This window comes from Lynx canadensis, chromosome B2 (genome assembly GCF_007474595.2).
Source record: "Lynx canadensis isolate LIC74 chromosome B2, mLynCan4.pri.v2, whole genome shotgun sequence".
NCBI classification, from domain to species: Eukaryota; Metazoa; Chordata; class Mammalia; order Carnivora; family Felidae; genus Lynx; species Lynx canadensis.
This window is the reverse complement of record NC_044307.1, coordinates 65299679-65324797: the sequence shown is the minus strand read 5'-3', so window position 1 is coordinate 65324797 and position 25119 is coordinate 65299679. Positions and strand designations below refer to the sequence as shown.

Below are 25119 nucleotides of genomic sequence, written 5' to 3'. Positions count from 1 at the left end.
CTACTGGAACCCACTTGAAGAAAAGGGGGTTGCAAGAAATATTTACCTGGGATAAAACTGTAAAAGCATCAAAAGGGTCTCAAATTCATAGTGAGAAGAATTTACTTGCCAACCAGTAAGTGGAAATCCTACCCTCTGATATTAGAAATACATACTCATTATGATAACAAATTGCTCCCCAATTGTTTTCTATCAGAAAGAGTTTTACAAAGCTAAAGCACGTTTTTGCAAAATTTCAGCCTCAGAGTCACAAGAATAGTCCCAAATAAGAAATTTGCTTAGGATTCCATTTGTTTTCACACTTTCCTAATTGAAAACCTGTCCGTGTACCGCAGCTAAATTTAGATAACAAACACTAGTCAGGGGTGTTTTAAAGTTTTAGTTTTCAAAAGCCTGAGGCTTTTTGAATTTTGGTCTTGATATAGGAGGAAGTTCTTTGGGGGGTTTATGCAGCATGCAATTCCAAAACATTTTTCTTTCCTATATCAGGGAAGATCAAAACAATAGGCCACAGGCGGTTCATGTGAAGTGGCAAGTTATTGTCACAAATCTTTTTACTCCCAAATCTTCTGCTACAGAGATTTCATAAGGAATAAAAATGAATCAAAATTGGCAGAACATAAAGTACATAATCATGGAACCTAGGCAGCTCCAGAGGCACATGACACCTCAAGAAAAAATGTAATAAGAGTTCGGCATTTCACACTGCTGCTACTCAGAGAAGAAAAATGAATAAGCTCAAATGAATCAGTTTGAACTAAAACCTGGTGACAAACCTTTGCATCTGAAGATACATACGTATACACAAATATGCTCTTCTTTAAACTATTAAGTAAATTTGGAACTTGATAACTGACAGTTAAAAGCAAGAAAGAATAATTAACTTGTTACTGGATGGGATTCGCTTTCCTGAGGTTTTTTATCTCTGCACCACAGACTGTGGTATTTTAATAATTCAACTTCTCAAACCTCTAGTCTACCTTTTATTCATAAATATAAAAGTTCATTTTAAATTCCTTTTTAATATTTTATTGAATTGTTTTGGTCATTAGGTATGCTCTTAAGTATGACTGAATTTTCCACAATTCTTCTCACAGAGATTTCTTTAATAAGATTTCATTTTTTAAAGAATTTCTTGACATAGTCCTTTTAGTATTACATAAATATAGGTTATTAAAAATTGGCAAGACAGCTATGTTCCAAGAAGTCTAAAGCCTCTGCCCCTCCCCCGCTCATGCTCTGTCTCTTTTTCTCTCAAAAATAAACATTAAAAACATTAAAAAAAAAAAAAAGAAGAGTCTCATATATGTCCCCCTCCAAAACAAGTTTGAGCAGTAAGCTATTTTATTTAAATAATCTCTACATCCAATGTGGGGCTTGAACTCACTACCCTGAGATCAAGAGTCCCATGCTCCTCTGACTGAGCCAGTCAGGTGTCCCAGATAAGTAAACTATTAAGAAACAAAGAAGGCACAAAATGTTATTATGGCAACTAGTTGATTAAAGGTGGTTAGTCTATGAAATGACTGATTAACTCTCAAAATAATTTAGAAAATCTAATTCATTATAACACATTTACTTGTTAGCCCAGTATCTTTAAGCGACCTACTATTTCTTTTAGCAAGTCATTTTTGCATCCTCATTCTACAATCACAATCAACAATATTGAGACAGAGAGATACACTAGTTTGCGCAATCAACTAAAAATCAAGGACATGGTAGGTTTAGAATTCAAAATATCTGCTACCTCAGGCCACTCTAGTGTTTGCCTCTGCAATCGTCACTTCCTTTCTTAGACTGTGTACATGAAGAAATCTCTCCTGTTCTAAGCTTGTCTCTGGAGATACCACAGTTTCTCTCCCTTTCATTCCTGATGTCATCTCCAATGCCTGCAGGGTATGAGAGAGGAATATGAGCAACCCAACAGATTCCTGAGTAGAAACCAAAGTCACAAAAGCCATAAGGAAAAGAGGCAGGAGAACTTGGAGGGGTTTCTCCCACCTAGATTGGGAGAAATGCTCACGAGAAACATTGACATTTTTTTCCCATAGAGCTCATACTCTCACTTCTTGAATTTTGCATTATTAACTCTTCCAGGATGCTAGTATTGTGGAAAAAGCCAGCCATTTTGCTTTTTAGTCTCAGCTCTGGCATGCAGCAGAACTTTGGCAAACCAACTGACCCTTCTGATTTTCCTTTTCCTTTTCCATATGGTGTGCTGATAAAAATCACTGCTTGATCTCACCAGGTTTGTATCCAGACACAATAAGCTTATGTTCAAGTATTTAAGTATTAAGTTCAAGTATTTTGCAAGTGGAAAGTAGAGGCCCTTAGCTCCACATGGTAGAGGTCCTTGGGTTGAGAACTGAAGCCCATTACCTGCAGGGCATTTCCCTCTGCTAGGCAAGGTTAGTGAAGGGAAGAAATTCAAGCTCAGAAGATCATTAAATACAATAACATCAAAACAAAGTAGGAAGGAATAGCCACAAATGCCAGAGAAATGACCCACCTTACTTAGAAGGGATGTTTCTATTTAACCCAAGAATGTTAATGGGTTTCTGGAATCAGAACATTCTATTCCTGAACACTGGTGAGTAAGAATTACCAATTCCTGGAATACCTAGGTGGCTTAATTGGTTGAGCGGTGGACTCTTGATCTTGGCTCAGGTCATGGTTTCATGGTTTGTGAGTTTGAGCCCCACATTGTACTCTGCACTGACAGTGTGCAGCCTGCTTGGGATTCTCTCTCTCCCTCCCTCTTTGCTTCTCCCCCACTTATGCTCCCCCCCTCAAAATAAATAAATAAACTTAAAAAAAAAAGAATTACCAATTCTTCTAGTTCTTTTTTTTTTTTGTAGATTTCATACAGATTATTAACTTTCTGGTAGCAAATTACCAACCAAATCCTCTGATTATTACCTGTGACCCAGTAACTATCAGTTACTACCAGTACTACTTATTAGGTACTTAATAGTAGTCACAGAGTCCAATATAGTTATAGATAAGTTTCATCCTATTTGTTAAAGTGAATGCTCTCCACCTGAAAAATATATTCTGGTATGTTAAATAAAGACTTAGAAAAGGTCACTACCACCATCTAGTAGAATGAGTCTCTTCTGCAAAAGGATAACCTCAACCATTACTACTTCTAATTTCTGAGTCACCTTTTTCTGACCTTGTCCCTACCTTATTGTGCCCATATGTACTGATTACTAAAAAGGAAAGGCCTTCTTTCTTTAGGCCAGTTGAAATGTTGGAATGGTTAAGAATCACAGGACTTCTGCCACTACATAAAACAAAACAGTATACGATAGATGCTTTTAATAAAGTCAATGTGAGGGGTGCCTGGGTGCTCAGTTGATTAAGCTTCAGACTTCGGCTGAGGTCATGGTCTCACAGTGAGTTTGAGCCCCACCTCGGGCTCTCTGCTGTCAGGATGGAGCCCGCTTCATGTCCTCTGCCCCCTCACTCTGCCCCTCCTCCACATGTGCTTTCTCTCTCTCAAAAATAAACATTTTTAAAAAATTAAAAAAATAAAAAATAAAATAAAGCCCATGTGAGTGAGGTAAAGCTCCATATTCTTGACTATAGGGAATATAAAAGACATGAGAGATTTGAGGTGACATTAATTAGTAAGCTTCTCAATGTACTTGTAATTAAGTCCTCTTGTAGACCAAAATCCCGCATGGCCATTGGCATGGCCACCATAACAGCGGCACTCTAGGCACACTCTGCACTTGGCAAGTTACTTCACAATTCTCACCTGTATTCCTACTCCTCCAAGTTTCATCATTAGGGACACTTTCTGGGGTGTGGGAAAAGGCAGTAAAAGAGAAGGAGGCACTTCATGACAGTAAACTTCTTTGAGGCTGTCCAATCCTCTGTAGAGTCACGTGGAGCTGGAGATGTGGGATGGTTATGCTGCACTTTTGAGCAATTCTCTCCATTTTTGATTAACTGTTTCTCCTTCCAACAATGGCTCCTGTCTGCTTGTGTAATTGTTAAAGCCCAGCTGAAGCCATACTTCCTCCCTAAAATCTTTCCCACATAGTCTGCATCACCCCAACTGGGCTATTTCCTCCAATCCTTCAGGATATATGACTATATCCTAGTTTAGACCATTATCTCACTATCTTGAAACTTTCTCAGATTTTCCATATCCATCTTCAACTAGGCCAAAATCATTTAAGTGCAACATAATCTAACCCAAGTTCTCTCAACTGTGGTACTATTGACATTTTAAGCTGGGTAATTCTTTATGGGGGGGCATCCTGTGCATTGTAGGACATTTAGCAGCATTCTTGGCTTCTACCCAAGAGATGCCAGTAGCATCCTCCAGTTGTGACAGTCAAAGTGTCTCTAGACATTGCCAAACATCCTGAGGGGGCAAAATTGGCCTTGGTTGAGAACCACTGATCTACCCTGATATTGGAATACTTTTCTTTTATCCAAGTATAATTGACATAAAACATTCTATTAGTTTCAGGTATACATCATAGTGACTTGATATTTTTACATATTATGAAATGATCCCCCATGATAATTACACTTGTTATTAAAAAGTAATTTTCAATGTGACACTTTTTTATGGATGTATAGTCAACACATAATATTACATTAGTTTCAGGTGTACAACATCGTGATTCGATAACTACATTATTCTGTGCTCGCCACAAATATAGCTACCATCTGTCACTATAAAACTCTATTATAATGCCATTGACTCTATTCCCTATGCTGGACCTTTCATCTCTGTCACTTATTCATTCCACAACTAGATGTGACACTTGATATTTTCCATTCTGAAATAGTACAAGCTGGTTGTTTGCACATATCTGCAGGTGACTACAGCCTTTGGGACTCTACAGCCTCTGATAAAGACACCAGAAGGTTGAGCCCAAATTTCTGGGAAGTGTTCAAGTTCTTTCTTCAGATCCTCTCCCAGGTGGAAGACTCTAACAGTAAGGAAGGCCAGCCAGAGATGATGAATGCCCCTGTTGAAATCCAGAGTAGACAGCTGAACAACTTGCCTAAAGCTATCTTGACTTGAAAGTCAAATGAAGCCTTTGAAACTGTTGGTACTACAAGTTTCTCCTGGATGCTACTATTGCTAGCCCCAGAGAACTTTATTCCATCATTGCTCCTGCTGCTATCTTGTAGACTCTCCTCCTCCAAGTCCCTACTTCAGAGTACAGCCTCAGCCTTGGTCACCAGGGATACAGTAACCTATAAGGACCTAGAGCACAAGACAAGGTAGCCCTTGGTACAGCTGGTTGCTGGGCTCAGGTGGCTGAGCCCTCCGGTTCTATAATCCAGAATTGAATCACCACAAAACTCAATACTAACTTAAATGGTGTATCACTCACTGATGAGTTGGTGAATGGCTAAGGCCCAGGAAATTTGTTAGATCTTTTGTGAAGACCATATGTCCCTAGTCGATCATTAAGGTCAGAGTCAGCAGGCTGTTTGCTTTATCCCACTCATGAGCTGCAGGCTTTTGGAGTCCCAGAATTTCTTTCCAGATTCTATTCATAGTACCCTTCTGTCTGGACACTTAAAACTAAAGACATATCTGTTCATTCCTATTCCTGAACACCCTTAAGAAAGTAGGTCGGCTTGCTGTGTTTTAATTGTAAGGCATCTTGTGAGGCTTTGAAAAAGAAGCCAAGTAAATGCTTGTTGTTGTTAGGGTAATTATTTCCTAAAGAATGCACACACTTTGGCTTTGCCAACCAAATCACTCCACAAGACACGTAATTTAAACCTCCATTTTATCTTATTTGTTGAAATTAAGTAACAGGAGGAGAGCTTATTTTAACTGCTTCTTTAAAACAGGCTAGAAAAGAAAGTCCAGAGCTTTTACATGTAATTTCCACAAAGGAAAGTTTGCCTTATAATTATATTCACTTCAGAATGTTGTTGTCATATTAAAATAGATGCATACATGAATATAGAATGCTGCATGATATTATAGCGCACAGTTAGCATATACTTCTTTTAATGTGTTTTTCTCATTTACTCTTTTATAATGACATTGTCTTCTCATAACAGAAAAAAGAAAGATATCAAAACTAGACTCAAGGGAAAAACACTTCCCAACTCTGGCTTAACCATATAGTTTCACTGGTCACTTCAATGTGGTCGTATATGTCCAAGTCAGGAATCATACAGAGCATATCTTTAGAATAACAGATTTCTTTTCTATGTGGCCTGCTTTAAGTGAATTCCTTCCAGGGGAGAGTGAACCAGGTGGGATATTTTATGACATCAGGGGTCTCCTTAAAGAACATTACATGCATGACAAGGAAAACGCAAAGGAAGAATACATAGATTAACTTGATACAAATATCTGGAGAAAGTTGCTACATGGACAGCAATCCACCACGAAATTGAAAATAGCAGTTAAAAGCCTTTAATTTTATGGTAATTTTTGGACTTGCAGATAAATGTAAAAATTTTTGGACTTGCAGATAAATGTAAAAAAAGGATCTTTTAAAATTAGCCATCAATATTTTCTGTTTTTCTTTTAGAAGTGTCTTAGGACTTTGCATAGCCCAAACTATAGCTGCTATAGTCCTAGACTTGTGCTAAGCCTTGCGCACTTCTCTGACATTCATTTACCCTGGCTGTCAACTGATTCTTGCCTAGAAAGTTTTAGAGCAGTTCCTGTCAATTGCCCCCTCTATACTGCTCCCACTGTGCTACTAGAAAGTGACCAGATGTCCTGTGGATGCATTGAAAAGAGGCACTTTGTTAAACATCAGGACTCTAGAGTTAATGTCCTCCGTAAATCCATCCCAGCCAGTGAGAAGGAATCTCATATAGAGTTTAGAATACTTCAAAATCATCTAGGCTTACAGGGAAAACAAAAATTTTGAGTTATTTCTCTTATAAAATACAAGCAATATGATCTTACTTGACCAGAAGTATTAGTAACTGACTTTTCAGGTTTACATTTTTAAGAGTAAGGGACAATGATTTGTGGTTTTTCTATTTAGTTAACAGGTATCAGCAAATGTGATTACTTTTCACTTAATATAACTTCTTCTACAAAAAGCTAGAATGTGCTGCCATTTATAATGTTTATGTGCTAGAATCTGTGCTAAGCATTTTAAATAAGAATATTAAAACTGGAAGCTGTGTTAAAAGAGCTCTGTCTAGAATTGCCAACTAAAATACAGCATGACCAGCTAAATTTGGATTTTAGATGAACAATGGATCCTAAATATTGCATGAGACATACTAATACTGAAAAAAATTGTTGTTTACCTGAAATTCAAGTTCAATTGGACTTTTCATATATTTATTTGCTAATTCTGGCAAATAAATTCTGGCTAATATTGGACATTATAGGTTAAATTCACAGTGTGGTAGAATTGGGTCCACAGCCTTTTGGAGACAGATATCAGACATTCTAAGGTACACAGATACTGGATCCAGAATTCAACCATATTAACCAAGTTCATAAAAATCTACTTATAGTAAAAAAGCAAATAACATGTCACTGGACACCCAAGTTAGGATGATACATCCATATAATCTCTACAAGCACCTTCATGCCACATGTGGTCACATAAAATTGGTTTGCAGGCACAAGATCCTCCCTGGAATAGTATGAATGTTTTATGGTTTAAGATTAAGATAGTCTGAAGGATTAATCCCCCAATTGGGAGCGTGGCAATTGGGACTTTGGTATTTTAAAAACTCTACTGGCTTAAATTCCCTGTTTCCTGGAAGTGCCCAGATGGGTTCTACTGATATTTGTCTCTGTGACTCCTTTTCTAAGCTCCCGTGGGTTGCCTAACCCCTTACCTCAGAGTGACACATCCTTCCATTAGCTGTATTAATAGCTCTGGTCATATTACGTCAACTCCTGCTGCTAGAAGAAGAACTGTTTTTATCCATTATGTGATGATGGTAAAGTTTAACTCTCAAAAGGCAATCATATTTCTTTTGCCTCCAAATTCTTGAAGAACTTCTCACTGTACTCTCCATATATTTACTGAATTTACTAGACAGGTAGAATTACTATAATACTATTCCCTCTAAACAATGGCAATGCTGGTAATATTTTGTTTCAAGCTAAGTTTTATTGGTATAATCTCATTTAATGCTCCCTACAATCTCAGGAGGAAGATAGCACAGTTTGTTCACTGGGTATTAATATGTTAAAACAAATTTTATTTATTTTTTTAATGTTTATTTATTTTTGAGAGAAACAGTGACAGAATGTGAGTGGGTTAGGGGCAGAGAGAGAGGGAGACACAGAATCCAAGGCAGGCTCCAGGCTGCCAGCACAGAGTCCGACGTGGGGCTCGAACTAACAAGCTGTGAGATCATGACCTGAGCCGAGGTCGGAAGCTCAACTGACTGAGCCACCCAGGCGCCCCTATTAAAACAAATTTTAAAGCTATATGAATTCAGCTTCTCCTATGGCTGAACTATCATAGGAGACATAAATAAAACATGGCTAATGACCACACCAATACTATAAATAAATGAGCAAAGGCTTTAGAGTAATAAAGGCAATTAGAACCACACTTCTTTCACTGGGGCAGGGATGGGGGCAAGAAGACCAATTTAGACATTTTATGGGATTAATTGTGTGCCCCTCTCAAGTTCGTATGTTGAGATCCTAACCCTCACTACCTTGGAATGTGACTGTATTTGGAGCTGGGGTCTTTAAAGAGGTAATCAAGTAAAAATGAGGTCATTCAGTGACTCTAATCCACTATGACTGGTGTCTTTATAAGAAGAGGAAATTAGGACACAGACACACACACAAAAGGAAGACCATAATAGGACACAGGGAAAGAACGGCCATCTGCAAGCCAAGGAGAGAGGCCTCAGAAGAAACCAGTTTTTGTTGACACCTTGATCTGGGACTCATAGCCTCTAGAGCTATGAGAAAACAAAAGACCATTGTTTAAACCACCCAGTCTGTGGTACTTTGTTATGGCAGCCCCAGCAAATTAATACAGGCATGTTTCTTAACAGCTTAGACCCTGATTTTTCATTTTTTAAAAAAGGCATATTTCCCATGGGTTTGATATAATCATTAAATAATTAAGTGCCTAGCATGATGCTTTGAAAAATGAAGTAGTTCAATAAATATAAAAACTATCTCTTTCACTTAAATTCACACTGTGAAATAGCATACTCATTAATTATCCTTGGCAAATTCATTAAGGATCTGTTAGGTGCAAATACACAAATCAATATCACATTTCCATGGTTTTCCTTCTGATTGAAAATGGGAGGGCAGTATTTGCTATCCCCAAGTGATTCTTTATACTTTCCAATTAGTTGAGTGTATTCTGCACATTCTAAAATAAACTTTTAATTTTGTAACGGTTTTACATTTATAGAAAAATTGCACAGATAATACAGAGAGTTCCCATAGATCCCACACCCTATTGTCTATTATTAACATCTTACATTAGTGTGGGACATTTGCTACAACTAATTAACCTGTATTGATTCATTGTTATTAACTAAGGTTCATACTTTATTCCAATTTCCTTTTTACCTAATATAATTTTTCTTTTCCAGGGTCCCATAAAGTGTACCACATTATGTTTTACCATTATGTCTCCTTAGGCTCCTCTTGACAGTGGTAATTTCTCAGACTTTCCTTGTTTTTGATGACCTTGAGAGTTTTGAGGAGTACTGGTCAGATTTGTTGTAGAATGTCTTCTATTGAGATCTGTATGACATTTTCTTCATGATTAAACTAACGTTATGGATTTTAGGAAAGAAAGCCACAGAGGTAAAGCAGCCCTTTTATTATATCATATTAAGGGTAAAGACTATAACCATGACTTATCACTGTTGATAGATATGGGTGAGGTAATGCTGGTCAGAATTTCTCTACTAAAAAGATATTATTTTTTAACCCTTTTCACATGGTACCTTTTAGAAGAAAGTCACTATGCACAACTAACACTTAAGGAGTAGGAAGTTATGTTCCATCTCCTTACAGGTGGACTATCTACATAAGTTATTTGGAATTTTCCTATATGGAAGATTTGTCTCTTCCCTTATTTATTTAGTCAATCATTTATATCAGTATAGACTCATGGATTTTTATTTTATGCTTTGGGCTATAAAAATACCACTTTTCCTATTTTGTTGCTCAAATTGTTTTGACTTTCGCCTTTGGGACTTCTTTAGATGGCTCCTATGTCCTTTTGACACATCCCCATCATTATTTTTTTTTTTTCTGAGCAGTCCCCAATTGTATGCAGTATTGATTGACAGCATCCCATAGAACAGAGATAAATTTCAGTCTATAAGATATTTGAACACCAAGGATTAGTATGATTTTACATTTTTATTGGTGTTGGTCTCATATCAGTTTTTATTCTGTTTGCTCAAGGAGATCCTAAAAATTAAAAACATACCGGAGACAGTTTTTATAAATAATATATACTTCCAGAGAGAAATCTGGATTAATTATTCAACACAACTATTTATACATAATCTCCTCTCTCTGTATCTATTTAAGATACTACATTTTAAAATTGCTCTAATAAGCATTTTGGTAATATAGAACAAGTTATTATTAGATGTGAAGACATATTGTCTGTGAATATTTGTATTTCTGTCTTTGGAGGAACATGCTCTAAATTAGGGAAAAGTACAGATAATGGAATTCTGTACATGGCTTATAACTTACTTGATATAGACAGTGAATGTTACCTTAGAGGGAAAAAATCCCATTTCATAATCTTACAATTATTAGCTAACAGTTTTGCTCTCTGGATGAACCACTAGAGGCAGTAGGCAAGAGTTTTCAAACTATTCTGTACCTAAAAATCACCTAGGACACTTGTGAAAACAGTGTCCAAACAGTGTCCGATTTAAGACCAAAATGTTACAGCTACTCTGGAAAACAATTTCTCAGTTTCTTATAGAGTTAGACATACACTTCCACATCACCCAACCATCCTACGCTTAGGTATTTACACTGTGGCAATGAAAACTTAATGTTCTCACGAAAACTGTACACAAATGTATATAGCAGCTTTATTCATAATGCTCAAAACCTAGAAACAAACCAAACGTCCTGTAATTGGTGAACAGATAAACCAACCCTGATACATCCACACAGTGGAGTGCTACTCAGCAATAAAGAGTGAAGAACTATGGATACTTTCCACAACTTGTATGAATCTCAAAGGCATTCTAAGGAGATAAAGGAGATAGTGTCAAAACGTAGCATACTATGTATTTGCATTTAATTATAATCTTGAAAAACCCCCAAAAACTATAGTAATGGACAACAGACCAGTGGTTACAGGGTTAGGGGTGGGGATATGACCATAAAAGGATGGCACCAGGGACATTTCTGGGGACTAGGCAACTGTTCTGTATCCTGATAGTATTTGTGGTTACATGAATCTATACATGTGTCAAAATTCATGCAACTGTATACCAAAAAACAAAATCCGATCGCATATTAAAAAGTAAAATTTCAGGGGTGTCTGGGTGGCTCAGTTGGTTGACTGTGTGACTTCACCTCAGGTCACGATCTCGCGGTTCATGAGTTTGAGCCCTTCGTTGGGCTCTGTGCTGACAGCTCAGAGCCTGGAGCCTGCTTCAGATTCTGTGTCTCCCTCTTTCTCTGATGCTCCCCCATTCACACACACACACTCTCTCTAGAATAAATAAACATTTAAAAAAATTAAAAAAGAAAAAAACAAAACAGTAAAATTCCAGGCTCTCATCCTCAAAGTAACAGACTCAGGAGTCAGAGGTGGGGCCTAGGAATCTGCATTTAACACATACACACATAAGCACATTCAAATTGTTCTGACAAAGGTGATCACACTTTAAGAAGCACCACTTCAACAGAAAATGTAATAGACTGAAGGTTAGAAAATTGCAGTACAGAATCCTCCCAATTGATAGCTGTGGCTTTGAATGCTGTTATAGGTGGAATAGTGTCTCCCACAAAAGCGGTTTCAAAAACTATGTTGGAGTCCCAACCCTCAGTGACTCACAATGTGACCTTATTTGGAAATTGAGTCTTTATAGAGATGAACACGTCAGAATGAAGTGGTTAGGTTATGTCCTAATCCAACCTACTATGACTAGTAGGTTTTGCTCTGTTGTGTTTATTAAAGACTTTACTTTTTAAGAGGAGTTTTAGGTGTACAACAAAATTGAGAGGGAGATGCAAAGTTTCTCACATACCCTCTGTTCCCAATACATGCATAGCCTCTCCCATTATCAAAATCACTCAGCAGAATGGTACATTTTTATCAGGGATGAAGCACACTGACACATCATAATCTCCCAAAGGCCTTAGTTTATCTTCGAGTTCGCACTAGGTGTTGTACATTCTATGGATTTGGAAAAATATATAATGACAAATATCCATCATTATAATATCATACAGACCCCCAAAGGGTTTGAGGGATCCCCAGAGATCCCCAGACCACACTTTGAGAATGATTATTTTAAATAAATCATTAATATTTACTTGATGCTTGGATTACTGTAATTCTGCAACTAATAAAATTTTAGACATGGGAAAAGTCTAAGTAATGGTGTCTCTTCAAATATCAGGACATTGGGAGTTCATGCATTTGAGTATTTATGGAATACCAGTGTGTGCAAAGCTGGAAAAGAAAACAATGTCTCACTTGGTGCTCTTTCTAAATTTTTTCTTAATGTTTATTTATTTTTGAGAGAGACAGAGACAGAATGTGAGTGGCTTAGGGGCAGAGAGAGAGGGAGACACAGAATCTGAAGCAGACTCCAGGCTCTGAGTTGTCAGCACAGAGCCAGATGCAGGGCTCAAACTCATGAACTGTGAGATCATGACCTGAACCAAAGTCAGATGCTTAACTGACTGAGCCACCCAAGCACCCCTGATGAATGTCGCTTTTAAAGCAAGGCATTTTAGAAGCCGGTGTAGGGGAACAGCGCAGCTCTCCCTTTTGCCTAGGCACACACAGAGGCCTCAAAATGAGGAATCAAACCACACTTTGAAACATTTGAATTTTTGACTAACTACATGTGGGAACTCAATTAAAGAAGGTTGCAGCCATTGAGTGAGGAACAAATTTTTGTTGTGTATAGCCTCTGAGAATTTATTAATTACTACAGCATAGGCTGGCCTTTCCTGAGTAATAAAAGGGCAAATTAAGAAGATTAATTCAATATGATTAGAAGTAACCAAATGTATTGTTTAATTAAATGTTTTGAGCCTGATAACAGTTCTAATTCCCAATATAACTGCCTTCTCTTTTCTTCTGGGGAAGGAGGGTAATAAGACGAATCATAAAGCAGAAGACTGTACCTTATATAATGAATAAGATAAAACAATAACCCCCCACATTGTCTCAAAAATAAAAAAATCACTGAAAACAAACAGGCTCATAAAAACAGAGAGTGTATTTAAAACTCTCGTTTCACCTTTTAATAGTATAAGAATTCTAAATTTTCATTAACTGTCCCAAATTCATGATAAGTATATAGTTAATCATATCAGGAACAAAACAAAGCAGACAATAAACACAACCTGCTGACTAGCATCAGAACCATAATATCTCTTAAGAAATTTTGTCCATCACCATCTGACAGAGGGAAAATCAATCTTAAGTTCTTTCGGTTGAAAGAGGGTTAATGTTATTTAACCAAATTACAAATTAGTCCCTGAAACAAGCAGAGAACCAACCAGTATTCATTGGATGGATATGCTTTTATTCATGATGGAATATTTAAGGTAGAGAAGTCATGGAAACCTTTTAATCTGCGTTACTGAAGTATGCGCTATTTTGAGGCCTTCTGTGTGAAATTTAAATACCAACTTAAAATTCTAATTCTGTTTGGTATTAGTTTTTTTCATTGCTGCCATAACAAATTACCACATTTTTAGTAGCTTAAAAAACCCACAAATTTATTATCTCACAGGCCTGAAGTCTGCCATAGATCTCAGTGGGCTAAAATCAAGTTGTCTGGAGGGCTGCATTTCTTTTTGGAGGGTCGGGGAGATAAAATGTTCCCTTGCTTCTTCCAGCTTCTAGAGGTTGCTACCATCCCGTGGCTCTTGTGCCCTTCTCTCCATCTTCAAAGCCAGCAATATTGCATGACTCTCAGCCTTCTTCTCATCTCCCTCTGACTGCAACTGGGACATGATCTGTGCTTCTAGGTTCGCGTGATTAGCCTGGGCCCACCTGGGTAATCCAGACTAATCTTCCAGTTTCAAGATCCTTAACTTTAATCACATCTAAAACGATCCTATTGTCATGTAAGGTAATTTAGCCCCAGGTTCCAGGAATTAGGACAAGGACATCCTGGTGGTGGAGGTGGTGGGCACTTCTGCCTCCAAGAACCTGACGCATTGAAGCACTTCATTCGGAACTTGGATGTCTCTGCTCTAGACATGCTCCCCACTTCAGGACGATTATAAGCAAATAGTTAACCTTCTGGGCCTTGCCTAGGCAAAATATAAGTAATACTTCCCCTGGCTAAAGGTAAAAATTTGAATAGCATAACTAATTTAATATGGGTTTCTTCTTGCTATGTAATCTGTAATCGTATTATTTTAATATGGGGACCCAAGTCTATATTTGGATATATATATGTGTATATATTATTTGTATTACTTATATAAATGTGATATGTTTATATTTATGTATATATTATGTTTATTTATGTATATATAATTTATATTATTCTATATATTTACATTTAATCATTTTTTGTATTTCCTTCTTAAATTTCTCAATGACTCCTACTTGATTAAGCCTCTAAATTGTGTCCTATTAGCAATCCCACTTATCAAACTCCACCTTCCCATGTTCCCTTCTCTTAGGATAATAGTCCGTGTCAACTGAAAGGGGCAGTGTTAAATTGGGCAACTAAACTAATGTAGCTAATAGCTTAACAAACACCTGCATTGTGCCTTAATTATGCAAGTGGAAGACCTCAAGAAGTGACCTGGATGGTACAAATTCCAACAGAATGGTGGCCAGTGTTTTAACTAGCCACTGATAGATTCTTCAGATCTCTGCAGTTGCTCTGTGGAAGTCTGGCTACAAAGGCTGAAGTCAGAACTAAGTTTAAATCCCTTCTTTTCTACTTTCCAGTTATATTTGGGACAAATCCCTTAAGTTTAACCTCTCTGCACTTCAACTGCATCATCTGTAATAATACATAATGATACCTAATTCACAAGGCTGTTGCAAAGATTAAATGAGATAATGTATACAAAGTGATTAGAATCATACCTAGCATAAAACTACACTACACTCAATAAGTAATGACTATTGTAAATATGTTTCTTGCTTCTGCTTTACTGTATCAGCCAGACTTCCCCATGGACTGATGCACTCAGATCTATCAATTCTTCCACATTCATTCACCAAGAGCATTGCTTACTACCATTGAACCTCTGTTTGTCTGTGTAAGGCACTGGGAATACAGAAAAAAGCAAAAGAGACCAAGTGTCACAGAAGTTTTCTAAGTAGGAGTGACAATCAATTCCCCCCAAGTTCGTGTGCCTTCCTTTTTATGCCAGTAGCATCCTGGGTACACTCCTGTCACCTATCACCTTATCCTGTAATGACTGCATCCATTACTCAGGCCCCACTAGTCTGTGTGAACTCTTTGAGAACATCTTTGTATCACTAAGCAAGATTCAACTCCTAGCTTCAAGTAATAGCCTCCAAAATGTTCTCTGAATTAATGCTGTCTGCACTTGGCCTATCATTTCTATATCTGAGGGGTCCATTCCCTATTAGAAAAGTGTCTTCTATGACAGTAACTAGGGTCTTCTCTATGTCCCTAATAATTTATTATTTTTTTAAATTTTTTTTAATGTTTATTTATTCTTGAGACAGAGACAGAGTGTGAACAGGGGAGGGGCAGAGAGAGAGGGAGACACAGAATCCGAAGCAGGCTCCAGGCTCTGAGCTGTCAGCACAGAGTCCGATGCAGGGCTCGAACCCACAGACCATGAGATCATGACCTGACCCAAAGTCAGACGCCCAACTGACTGAGCCACCCAGGCACCCCCCTAATAATTTATTATTAATTACTTCCTTTCTTTCATGTATATCTAATCAATGTTACCAGTAATTTTATCAATAACTCCAAAATACTAATTCAGTAATGCAAAGTACAACTATTTCCTTGTGGCCCAAGAGGGAGATGATTGAATAGAGTGAAATTCAGGAAGGAAATATACATTTTCCACTTGATACACAAAACTGGATGGGATGCTCTGCTTCTTCAGGCTGGGAAATATGGGCCTTACAGTGGGGGGTAGGGATGACCCTTATAGTGAATGGTCTTAGAATTTCCAATACGTTCCTCTAAATATTAATTGATAAGAGAAAAGATTGCTTGGAATAAGGGATAATAAGGGATTCATGATAAAATCAGGGCCCAGAAAACTTTACCTGCATGTAATCCACTCTATACAGATTTGCAATGCCTATTAAAGGCTCTGAGAAATCTCAAAGATTCCTTTTTAACTCTGATTGACACAAAAATTCCCCAGATGTATTTGATGCCACAATACTTTTAATTTTTTTTTAATTTTTTTTTCAACGTTTATTTATTTTTGGGACAGAGAGAGACAGAGCATGAACGGGGGAGGGGCAGAGAGAGAGGGAGACACAGAATTGGAAACAGGCTCCAGGCTCTGAGCCATCAGCCCAGCGCCCGACGCGGGTCTCGAACTCACGGACCGCGAGATCGTGACCTGGCTGAAGTCGGACGCTTAACCGACTGCGCCACCCAGGCGCCCCAATACTTTTAATTTTAAATGACACTTTTTGGGGCACCTGGGTGGCTCAGTCAGTTAGTTGAGCATCTGACTTCGGCTTAGGTCATGATGTCACGGTTCATGAGTTCGAGCCCTGCATCGGGCTCTGTGCTGACGGCTTAGGGCCGGGAGCCTGTTTCGGATTCTGTGTCTTCCTCTCTCTCTCTGCCCCTTCCCCACTCATGCTCTGTCTCTCTCTCTCTCAAAAATAAACATTAAAAATTAAAAAAAAATAAAATAAATGACACTTTTTAAAGTGCCTTAAAACTAGTGTTTTTGGAAAATGCATCACCGTCACAGTAGTGTCAGTGATTGATGAATGCACAGACCCAGGACAAGACTACATGCACTTTAACAGAAGTAAAGGCTCTAAAAGATACCTCCACACAACAAGACCACAGCAACACTGACTTCACAAATATAAAAAGAATCAGGTGTCACTAATTCCACCCGACTGGAATGAGGATTCCATTAAGCCCTGAGTATCTCCCTCCTCAACTCTCTGGACACTAGTTCCATGGCTACCTGCTTATCAGGTGAGCTGCACATGACTGGAAACATCTGCAGCTCAGTCCTGAAGGTTCAGTATCCAGATGCACATTTCTTCTGCCATGCCTGGGGCCCACTTTTGCAAGGCAGCTGCTGTCCTCAGATCAATATCTCATAGTATTAACTCAGCAGGCTCATCTTTCTTTGTCGTTGCAAGACATTTCTTACATCCACCCAGAGTAGAAACAATGCTCCTCACTAATGCTTAAATTACCCGATGAGACAACAGTACTGTTCTAATTAAATCAAAGTAGTCCACTTTCCTTTAAATCAGATAGCTGGACTCCTCCTTTCACCTGGAGAAACTGGTTTCACATTTTTTAAATGTTTATTTATTTTTGAGGGACGGGGGTTGGGGGTGGAGAGGGAGAGAGAGAAAGGGAGTGGGGGGTGCAGAGAGAGAGGGAGATCCTCCAAGTTGTCAGGACAGAGCCCACCTGATGCAGGGCTTGAACTTGTGAACCATGAGACCATGACCTGAGCTGAAGTCAGACGCTTAACCGACTGAGGCACCCAGGTGACCCAGAAACTGGGTTCATAGTAAGTTAACTCATATTGATGATCTTCTTGCAACTTAATGTCATTTTATTCTTTTTGAGCATTATTATGGACTCATGACCTTTTCCAAACTCAACTGGTTCAAATTAATTATATACACTGTTTTCCTTTAGATACTCAAAGGATCAGCAATAGGAAACCAGCAGCATTCACTCGTTGGACATCTCTTCACCTGTTATAACACAGCCACTACCTTTCCCTCCATCCCTCTGGAAGCTGCTTTTTGCTAATAAGACATCAGAGCTTATCTGAACTTTTCTTGTCCCAAGACATAGAATCTCCCTGAGCCTTGATTTTAAGTAGAGAATGAGATTCTATACCAAAAACTTCAGCTGGAGGTGAACAAGTGTACATGTACACATTAGGGGGCAGGGTACAGTGGGACTATTAGAACTCTCCTGACAAAGCACATAAGCAACCATTTTCTAAAAAGTCATAGTAATGTTGCTGCTTCTAACTGATATCTCTTTTCTTTTTTTTCAGTTTTTATATATTTACAAAACTATGGCATATGAATCAGGTATGAAGAATACGTCCGTTTTAAGCAAAAGAGCATTCTAGTACCTTAAAATCTTGTGACTGCTTCTCTGATCTCAGCCCACTCCCTCCCCCAACATCTGAGGCAGTCACTGAACTGAAGTTTGTGTTTGTCATGCCATTTCTTTTAACAACAGTTTTTTTTATATCCCTAACAATGTATTTCTAAACAACATACTATTTAGCTTTATCTATTTATAAGCTCAATGGAATATATATATATTTTCCCGAGCTTGATTTTTGCTCAGTATTGTTCTTGAGATTTAGCCTCATTGACATGTGCCGGTGAAGGTCATTCATTCTCACTGATACATGCATTTGTTGTTGTCTGACATCACAATGGCTTATTTATTCTCTGGTGGATGGAAATTTTGGTTCTTACCAATGTTTTATTTTTATAAATGTTTCTGTTATGAACACTGTTGTACTTATCTCTGAGTATACATATCAAATAGTTTCTTTAGGGTATATGTCTCAAAAATGGAATTCCTACAATGAAAATACCCATTTTAAACTTTTTTTAAAACAACCAAATGCTTTAGAATGAATTTTTAAAGTTTACATTCCTACCAGCAAGGTATAAAGTGTATTTAAGGTATTAAAGTGTATTTAAGGCACTAAAGTGTATATAAAGGTATTTTTGTTTCCTATTTATGGCAATACTTATCCATCTTACCATTTTTACTAACTAGATAAATGTGAAATGATATTCTGAATATGGCTGAGGTTGAGCAACTTTTTCTCTGCTTATTAACCATTCAGTTTTCCTCTTCTGTGAAGCTCTGTGTCTTATCAGCCAAGTGTGCCAATCTTGTTCTTAATTCTTCAGGAATGGCTTTACCCTTCTATGTAAATTTTAAATCAGCTGGTTAAGTCCCACTGCAATGACTTGTTAGAATTTTAAGTGGAATTATGCTCAACCTGTTATATTTTATAACAATGTGCTTTTATCTATAAACCTATATTTCCACTTATTAGATTTTCTTTAAAATCTTTCAATAAAATATAAAATGTATAATTTTCTCTACAAATGCTTTGAATATTTTGTTGAATTTTTTCCAGGTACTTAACATTTGATTCTATTTTTCATTGTATGGCTTTATAACTTACATTGTTTTTTGGTGTTTAGAAATGCAATTATCTTTGATTTTGTAACCAGGAGCATTGTTAAACCACCTCTGTAGTTCTATCTGCTATGTTAACTATGGAGTTTTTAAATTTTTCTACACAGAAAATTGTGTTAACTGTGAATAATTATGGTTTTGTTTCTTTCTTTACAATTCTTTTACTTTTTACTTCTCTTCACGCCTTACTTCACTAGCCAGGACATCCAATTCACCGTCAAATAAAAGTACTGATAGCAGTCATTCTTTTATTGTTTCTAATCTAAAATGAAATACTTTAAACACTTTTTTTTATTAATTTGATGTGTCTGTAGATTTATTTAGAGGTAAAATTTATCTGGTTATAGAAGTTTCTTATGCATAAAAAGACAATTTAAAATAAAAAGATTTTACAATGGCCTTCAAACATACGAAAAAAATGTTCAACCTTCCTCATGATTAGGGAAATGAAAATTAAAACACTTCTTATCTAGCTGCCTCATGAATATTAAAAAATATGGCAACATAATTTGTGATGAGACTACTGGGCAACAGGAACAGTCATTCATATATTAATAACGGCTGAGAATGCAAACCCTTTCTGACGGTGCAATGGACTGAATGTTTGTGTCTCTCCCAAATTCACATGTTGAAATGCTAGCCTGTAATATGATGGTATTAGGAGCTAGGGCCTTTGGGAGGTGATTAGGTCATGAATGGTATTGATGCCCCTAGAGAAAAGACCCCAGGGGGCGATTGGGTCTCTCAGTCTGTTATCTGACTCTTGATTTTGGCTCAGGTCATGATCTCATGGTTCGTGGGTTCGAGATCTGTGCTGACAGTGCAGAGCCTGCTTGAGATTCTCTCTCTCTCTCTTTCTCTGTCTCTCCCTCTCTGCCCCTCACCTGCTCAGGTGCCGTCTCTCTAAATAAATAAATAAATAAATATCCAGAGAACTGTCTCACTCTCCTATCTGGATAGGAAAAGGATATGAACAGCTGGCAGTCTACAATCTGGAAGAAGGTTTTCACTAGAGCCTGATGGTACTGGCACCCTGATCTCAGACTTCCAGTCTTGAGAACTGTGATAAATAAATATTTGTTGTTTAAGCCACCCAGTGTATGTGACTTGTTATAGTGGCCTGAACAAACCAAGGCAAAGGAGGTTTGGGGAATACCAGCACACTATATATACACTTACCTTTTGATCCAGCTACCTTAATCTGAGGAATTTACCCTGAGGATTTAGTTCCAACAATACAAAAATACACAGGCAGCACTGTTTGAAATTGTAAATTATTAGTAACAATCTAAATATCCATATAATAAAAATGAATGAATAAACTATAGCATATCCACAAGGTAGAGTTCTATGAAACTGTAAGAAAATAAAATGATCTCTCTGAAGGGATACAGACTTATTTTCAGGATATAGTGTTAAATGAAAAAAATACAGAGCAACAAATTATCTATGATATGCTACACTTCACACAAAAAAGGAAATAAGGAAATGTACATGTATCTGTTCACTTGTGAAAAAAAAATCACAGAAAAGATAAATCAGAAACTAGTGAGAAGAGTTACTGTGGTAGGCTGTTATGGGCTCCCAAAGATTTGTCCATGTCCTAATTCCCAGAACCTGTGAATGTTACCTTACTTGGAAAAGGTGTCTTTGCATATGTAATTAACAATCTTTTTTTTTTTTTTTTTTTTTTTTTTTTTTGAGAGAGCAAATGAGCCAGGGGCAGACAGAGAGAATCCCAGGAGGAGCAGAGGGAGAGAGCAGAGAGAGAAGCGGGGTTTGTGTTTTTCCCCAAGCAGTGCTTGTGCTCACCCAAAATGAGGCTCAAGCTCGGGGGACTCGAATTCACAAACCCACACACCATGAGATCATGACTGTCAGATGCTTAATGACTGAGCCACCCAGGCACCCTTGTGATTAAGACTCTTGAGATGGGGAGATTATCCTGGGTTATCCAGGTGAGCACCAAGTGCAATGACAAGCATCTTTCTGAGAGAGACCGAGGGAAGGTGCACACAGGCACACAGAACACAACATGGAGACAGAGGCAGAGCCCACAATGACACAGCTACGAGCCCAGCAGCTCTAAGAATGCCAGGCAGCCACCAGAGCTGGACGCAGCAAGAAAGAGTCTCACCCAGAGCCTCCAGATACAGCCCAGTCCTGCTGACACCTTGATTTTGGATGTGTGATTGCTACAGCTGTGAAAGAGTGAGTTTGGCCATGAAGACTGGTAATCTTCAGCACAGCAGCACAGGGAAACAAGTGCAGTTACCGACAGAGGTGGGCTGGAATACATTTGGAAAGGATAGAAAATGGAAATGAGTACAAGGGATGAGGGAAAGTGATATTTTGGTGGGTATCTTTTTCTGACTTTTAAAAACATGCTAATGTTTTTTTTTTCACAGACTATTACATATATAGTATATGTGTACATATATATGTACATACATGTATATAAATACATATATGCATATACATATATATTTACATATATATACGTATATACTATATATGTAATTAGAATCAAGCAGAATGCAGGAAGAACCCCAAATGAAAAAGAAACACAAATTGAATCTTAACTGCATTACAAATGAGTAACATGCCACAGTAAGAGGGTGGGAAGAAGAGAACTAACCTAAGCAACTTTGGGAGAGTATTTTGACAAACTATTTTAAGACTGGAGACAAAACAACTATACAAAAATGTTGTGCTCTGTCTGGTAAATGTGTTGAGTTAACAATTCTGCAACTAATTGCTATATAAACCAGGGTTTAGTAATAATGAATACATGAGGCCAATGAGAACCAGGTTTCTCACCATCACAGAAAGGAGTTTACAAATAAGGAAGGAGGGAGGCCAAAATGAATTATGACAGGGGTTGAAATAGATCGTATCAGGGGCGCCTGGGTGGCGCAGTCGGTTAAGCGTCCGACTTCAGCCAGTCCAACTCACGGTCCGTGAGTTTGAGCCCCGAGTCAGGCTCTGGGCTGATGGCTCAGAGCCTGGAGCCTGTTTCCGATTCTGTGTCTCCCTCTCTCTCTGCCCCTCCCCCATTCATGCTCTGTCTCTCTCTGTCCCAAAAATAAATAAACGTTGAAAAAAAAAAAAAAGATCGTATCAGTATGAATTCACTATTTTTCATACACATTTAAATATATAGTTATAAATAGATACATATATAAATATTTATTAATATGTTAATATTTATATTTTCTAGCTCTGCTTGCTGACAGGAGTCTAAAAGAAATAATACCCCCAGTGCACTCAGATCTTCATTTCTAAGTAATCATTCTCCAGTGGAAAGAAACAGAGCTCCTTGGAGAAATGGCTGATTCTAGGAGTGGCACAGGGCAAATACAAAATGAACATGGAACATCATTTCAGTTCAGAAAATGGAAAATTCTCCAAAAAAAAATGATGGGGACGTTTCTAAAGGAAATAAAAACAAAGAGTGGCTCACAAAGGCCACAGCTAGGACAATTTGAGCAATAGAAGAAATACTGAGAAAATGGTTTATAACCCATAGAGTAAAATAAATATTCACAAGTTTATAATGACATAAATAAATGATTGAATAAATAAGGGGGGTAGAAAAGAGTGCTTTTATCCACAGTACAATTTCAGTTATCAAGTATAGGAAGAATCATGGAATTAGATGATCACCATTTTAGCAAACAATACGGTAACAATTTTTACAGCCAAATGTCATCAATGAATATTAAGAGTAGTGGGCAAAAAGTATGATGAGAAATAGGATATTTACATCATCCCAAAGAATAGTATGTTTGCAATGGAAAGACCTAGCAGACACTACCTTAACCAGCTGATTAAAGATAGCATCCCCATTAATGAGGCATATCAACATCACAAGCTTGCTGATGTAATGCCCAGACATAGCACATCACTTCTGTGGTATTGTTGCCAAAAAAATAAAACCTGAATTTAATTTCTGGAGGCATAAAATAAGCACAAATTAAGGAGCAGGCTATAAAAAATAACGCTTCAAGAGTATCAGTGTCATGGAAGCCAAAACTAAGTGAAAAATTGCCTAAGATTAAAAGAAACTAGGGGCGCCTGGGTGGCTCAGTCGGTTAAGTGTCCGACTTCAGCTCAGGTCATGATCTCATGGTGCTTGAGTTCAAGCCCTGCGTCGGGCTCTGTGCTGACAGCTCAGAGCCTGGAGCCCGTTTCAGATTCTGTGTCTCCCTCTCTCTCTGCCCCTCCCCTGTTCATGCTCTGTCTCTCTCTGTCTTAAAAATAAACATTAAAAAAAATTTTTTTAAATAAAAAAAAATAAAAATAAAAGAAACTAAGAAGACATGACAATTAAATCAACATCTGAGCCTGGATTCAATTCTGGTTTCAGAAAAAGTAACTTAGTAGGACAACTGGTGAAATTTGAATAAATTCTGTAGATTAGTTAATGATACTGTATTGATGTTAATTTGGAAGATTTGATGGCTGCACTCTTGTTATGTACAATTTTAGCATTTGGGTATGCTGAGAAATGACATACAGGAATCCTTTGTACTATTTTTGCAAGTTTTTGATAAGCCTAGACTTGTTTCAAAATGAAAAAAAAAGTTTTTTAATTAGAAATTTTTACTTATTGTTTGCCAAATATTTTATTAAATTATTGAAGTTCAATAATTCTCTGCATCTTTGCAATAGTTTTTTCTTTCATCAAATAATACATTGAGCTATATTATTTGCTTTTTCTAGTGTTTAATAAAGCTTGCACTCTTGGGATAAAATAGCTTTGTCATCAAATACCAACATTTTAAACATTGCTGAATTGGTTTGTTGTCTTGTTTGGAATTTTTTCATCTGTATTCATTAGTGAGATTGGCTGTCATTTTTCTTTCTTGCTTGTTTTCCAGTTCTAGTTTTATAATATCTTTATAAAATGAGTTAGAAGGTTTTCACTTTTCCTTATAATCTGAGTTTGTGTAAATTTTGGATTTACTATATATAGTAACTATGTATAGTTTATTGTTTTATTGACAAATATTTCTCCTCCCCAAACCTATGCTTCTTGGAAGCAGTGTACTTTCTGATCCCATTGATTTTGGACTTAGTCATGTGACCTGATCTGGCTAATGGAATGTGAGTGGATGCCATATCCAAGCAGAAACCATGGTGCAACTGAATGTCTATGCAGGGTCTTACTTGCTTCTGTGTCCCCTATGGTGGGAAAGACATATCCAGAATAGGGTCACCTACTTCAGTCTGAGTCCTGGAATTAGAAGACATATGTAGAAGACATGATCATAATGCATTACTGGAGAAGAGCTACAGAAAAAACAGCAAGAAAAAGAACAGAACAGAATGTGAACAAGAAATATATACATGCTGTGTATGACATGCTTTCTATTTTAAGATTGTTTGTACATAGTATAACCTTGAAAATATTTACCAATATTCTATTTTGTAGAATTTACTGATAGAACCAGTTTAGGTATTTTTTTGTGGCAAGATTTTCAACTACTGATTAAATTTCCTTAATGGTTATAAGACTATGCAGATTTCTTATCTTTTCTTAAGTCAATTTGATAAGTGATAGAA

The 25119-nt window shown here is 37.3% G+C and overlaps 1 long non-coding RNA gene across 1 annotated transcript in view; it reads right to left on the bottom strand.

Moving 5' to 3' along the window:
- LOC115514110 overlaps positions 1–25119 on the bottom strand; it is a 352463-nt gene that overhangs the window by 61699 nt on the left and 265645 nt on the right. The gene's annotated exons all lie outside the window — the stretch shown is intronic.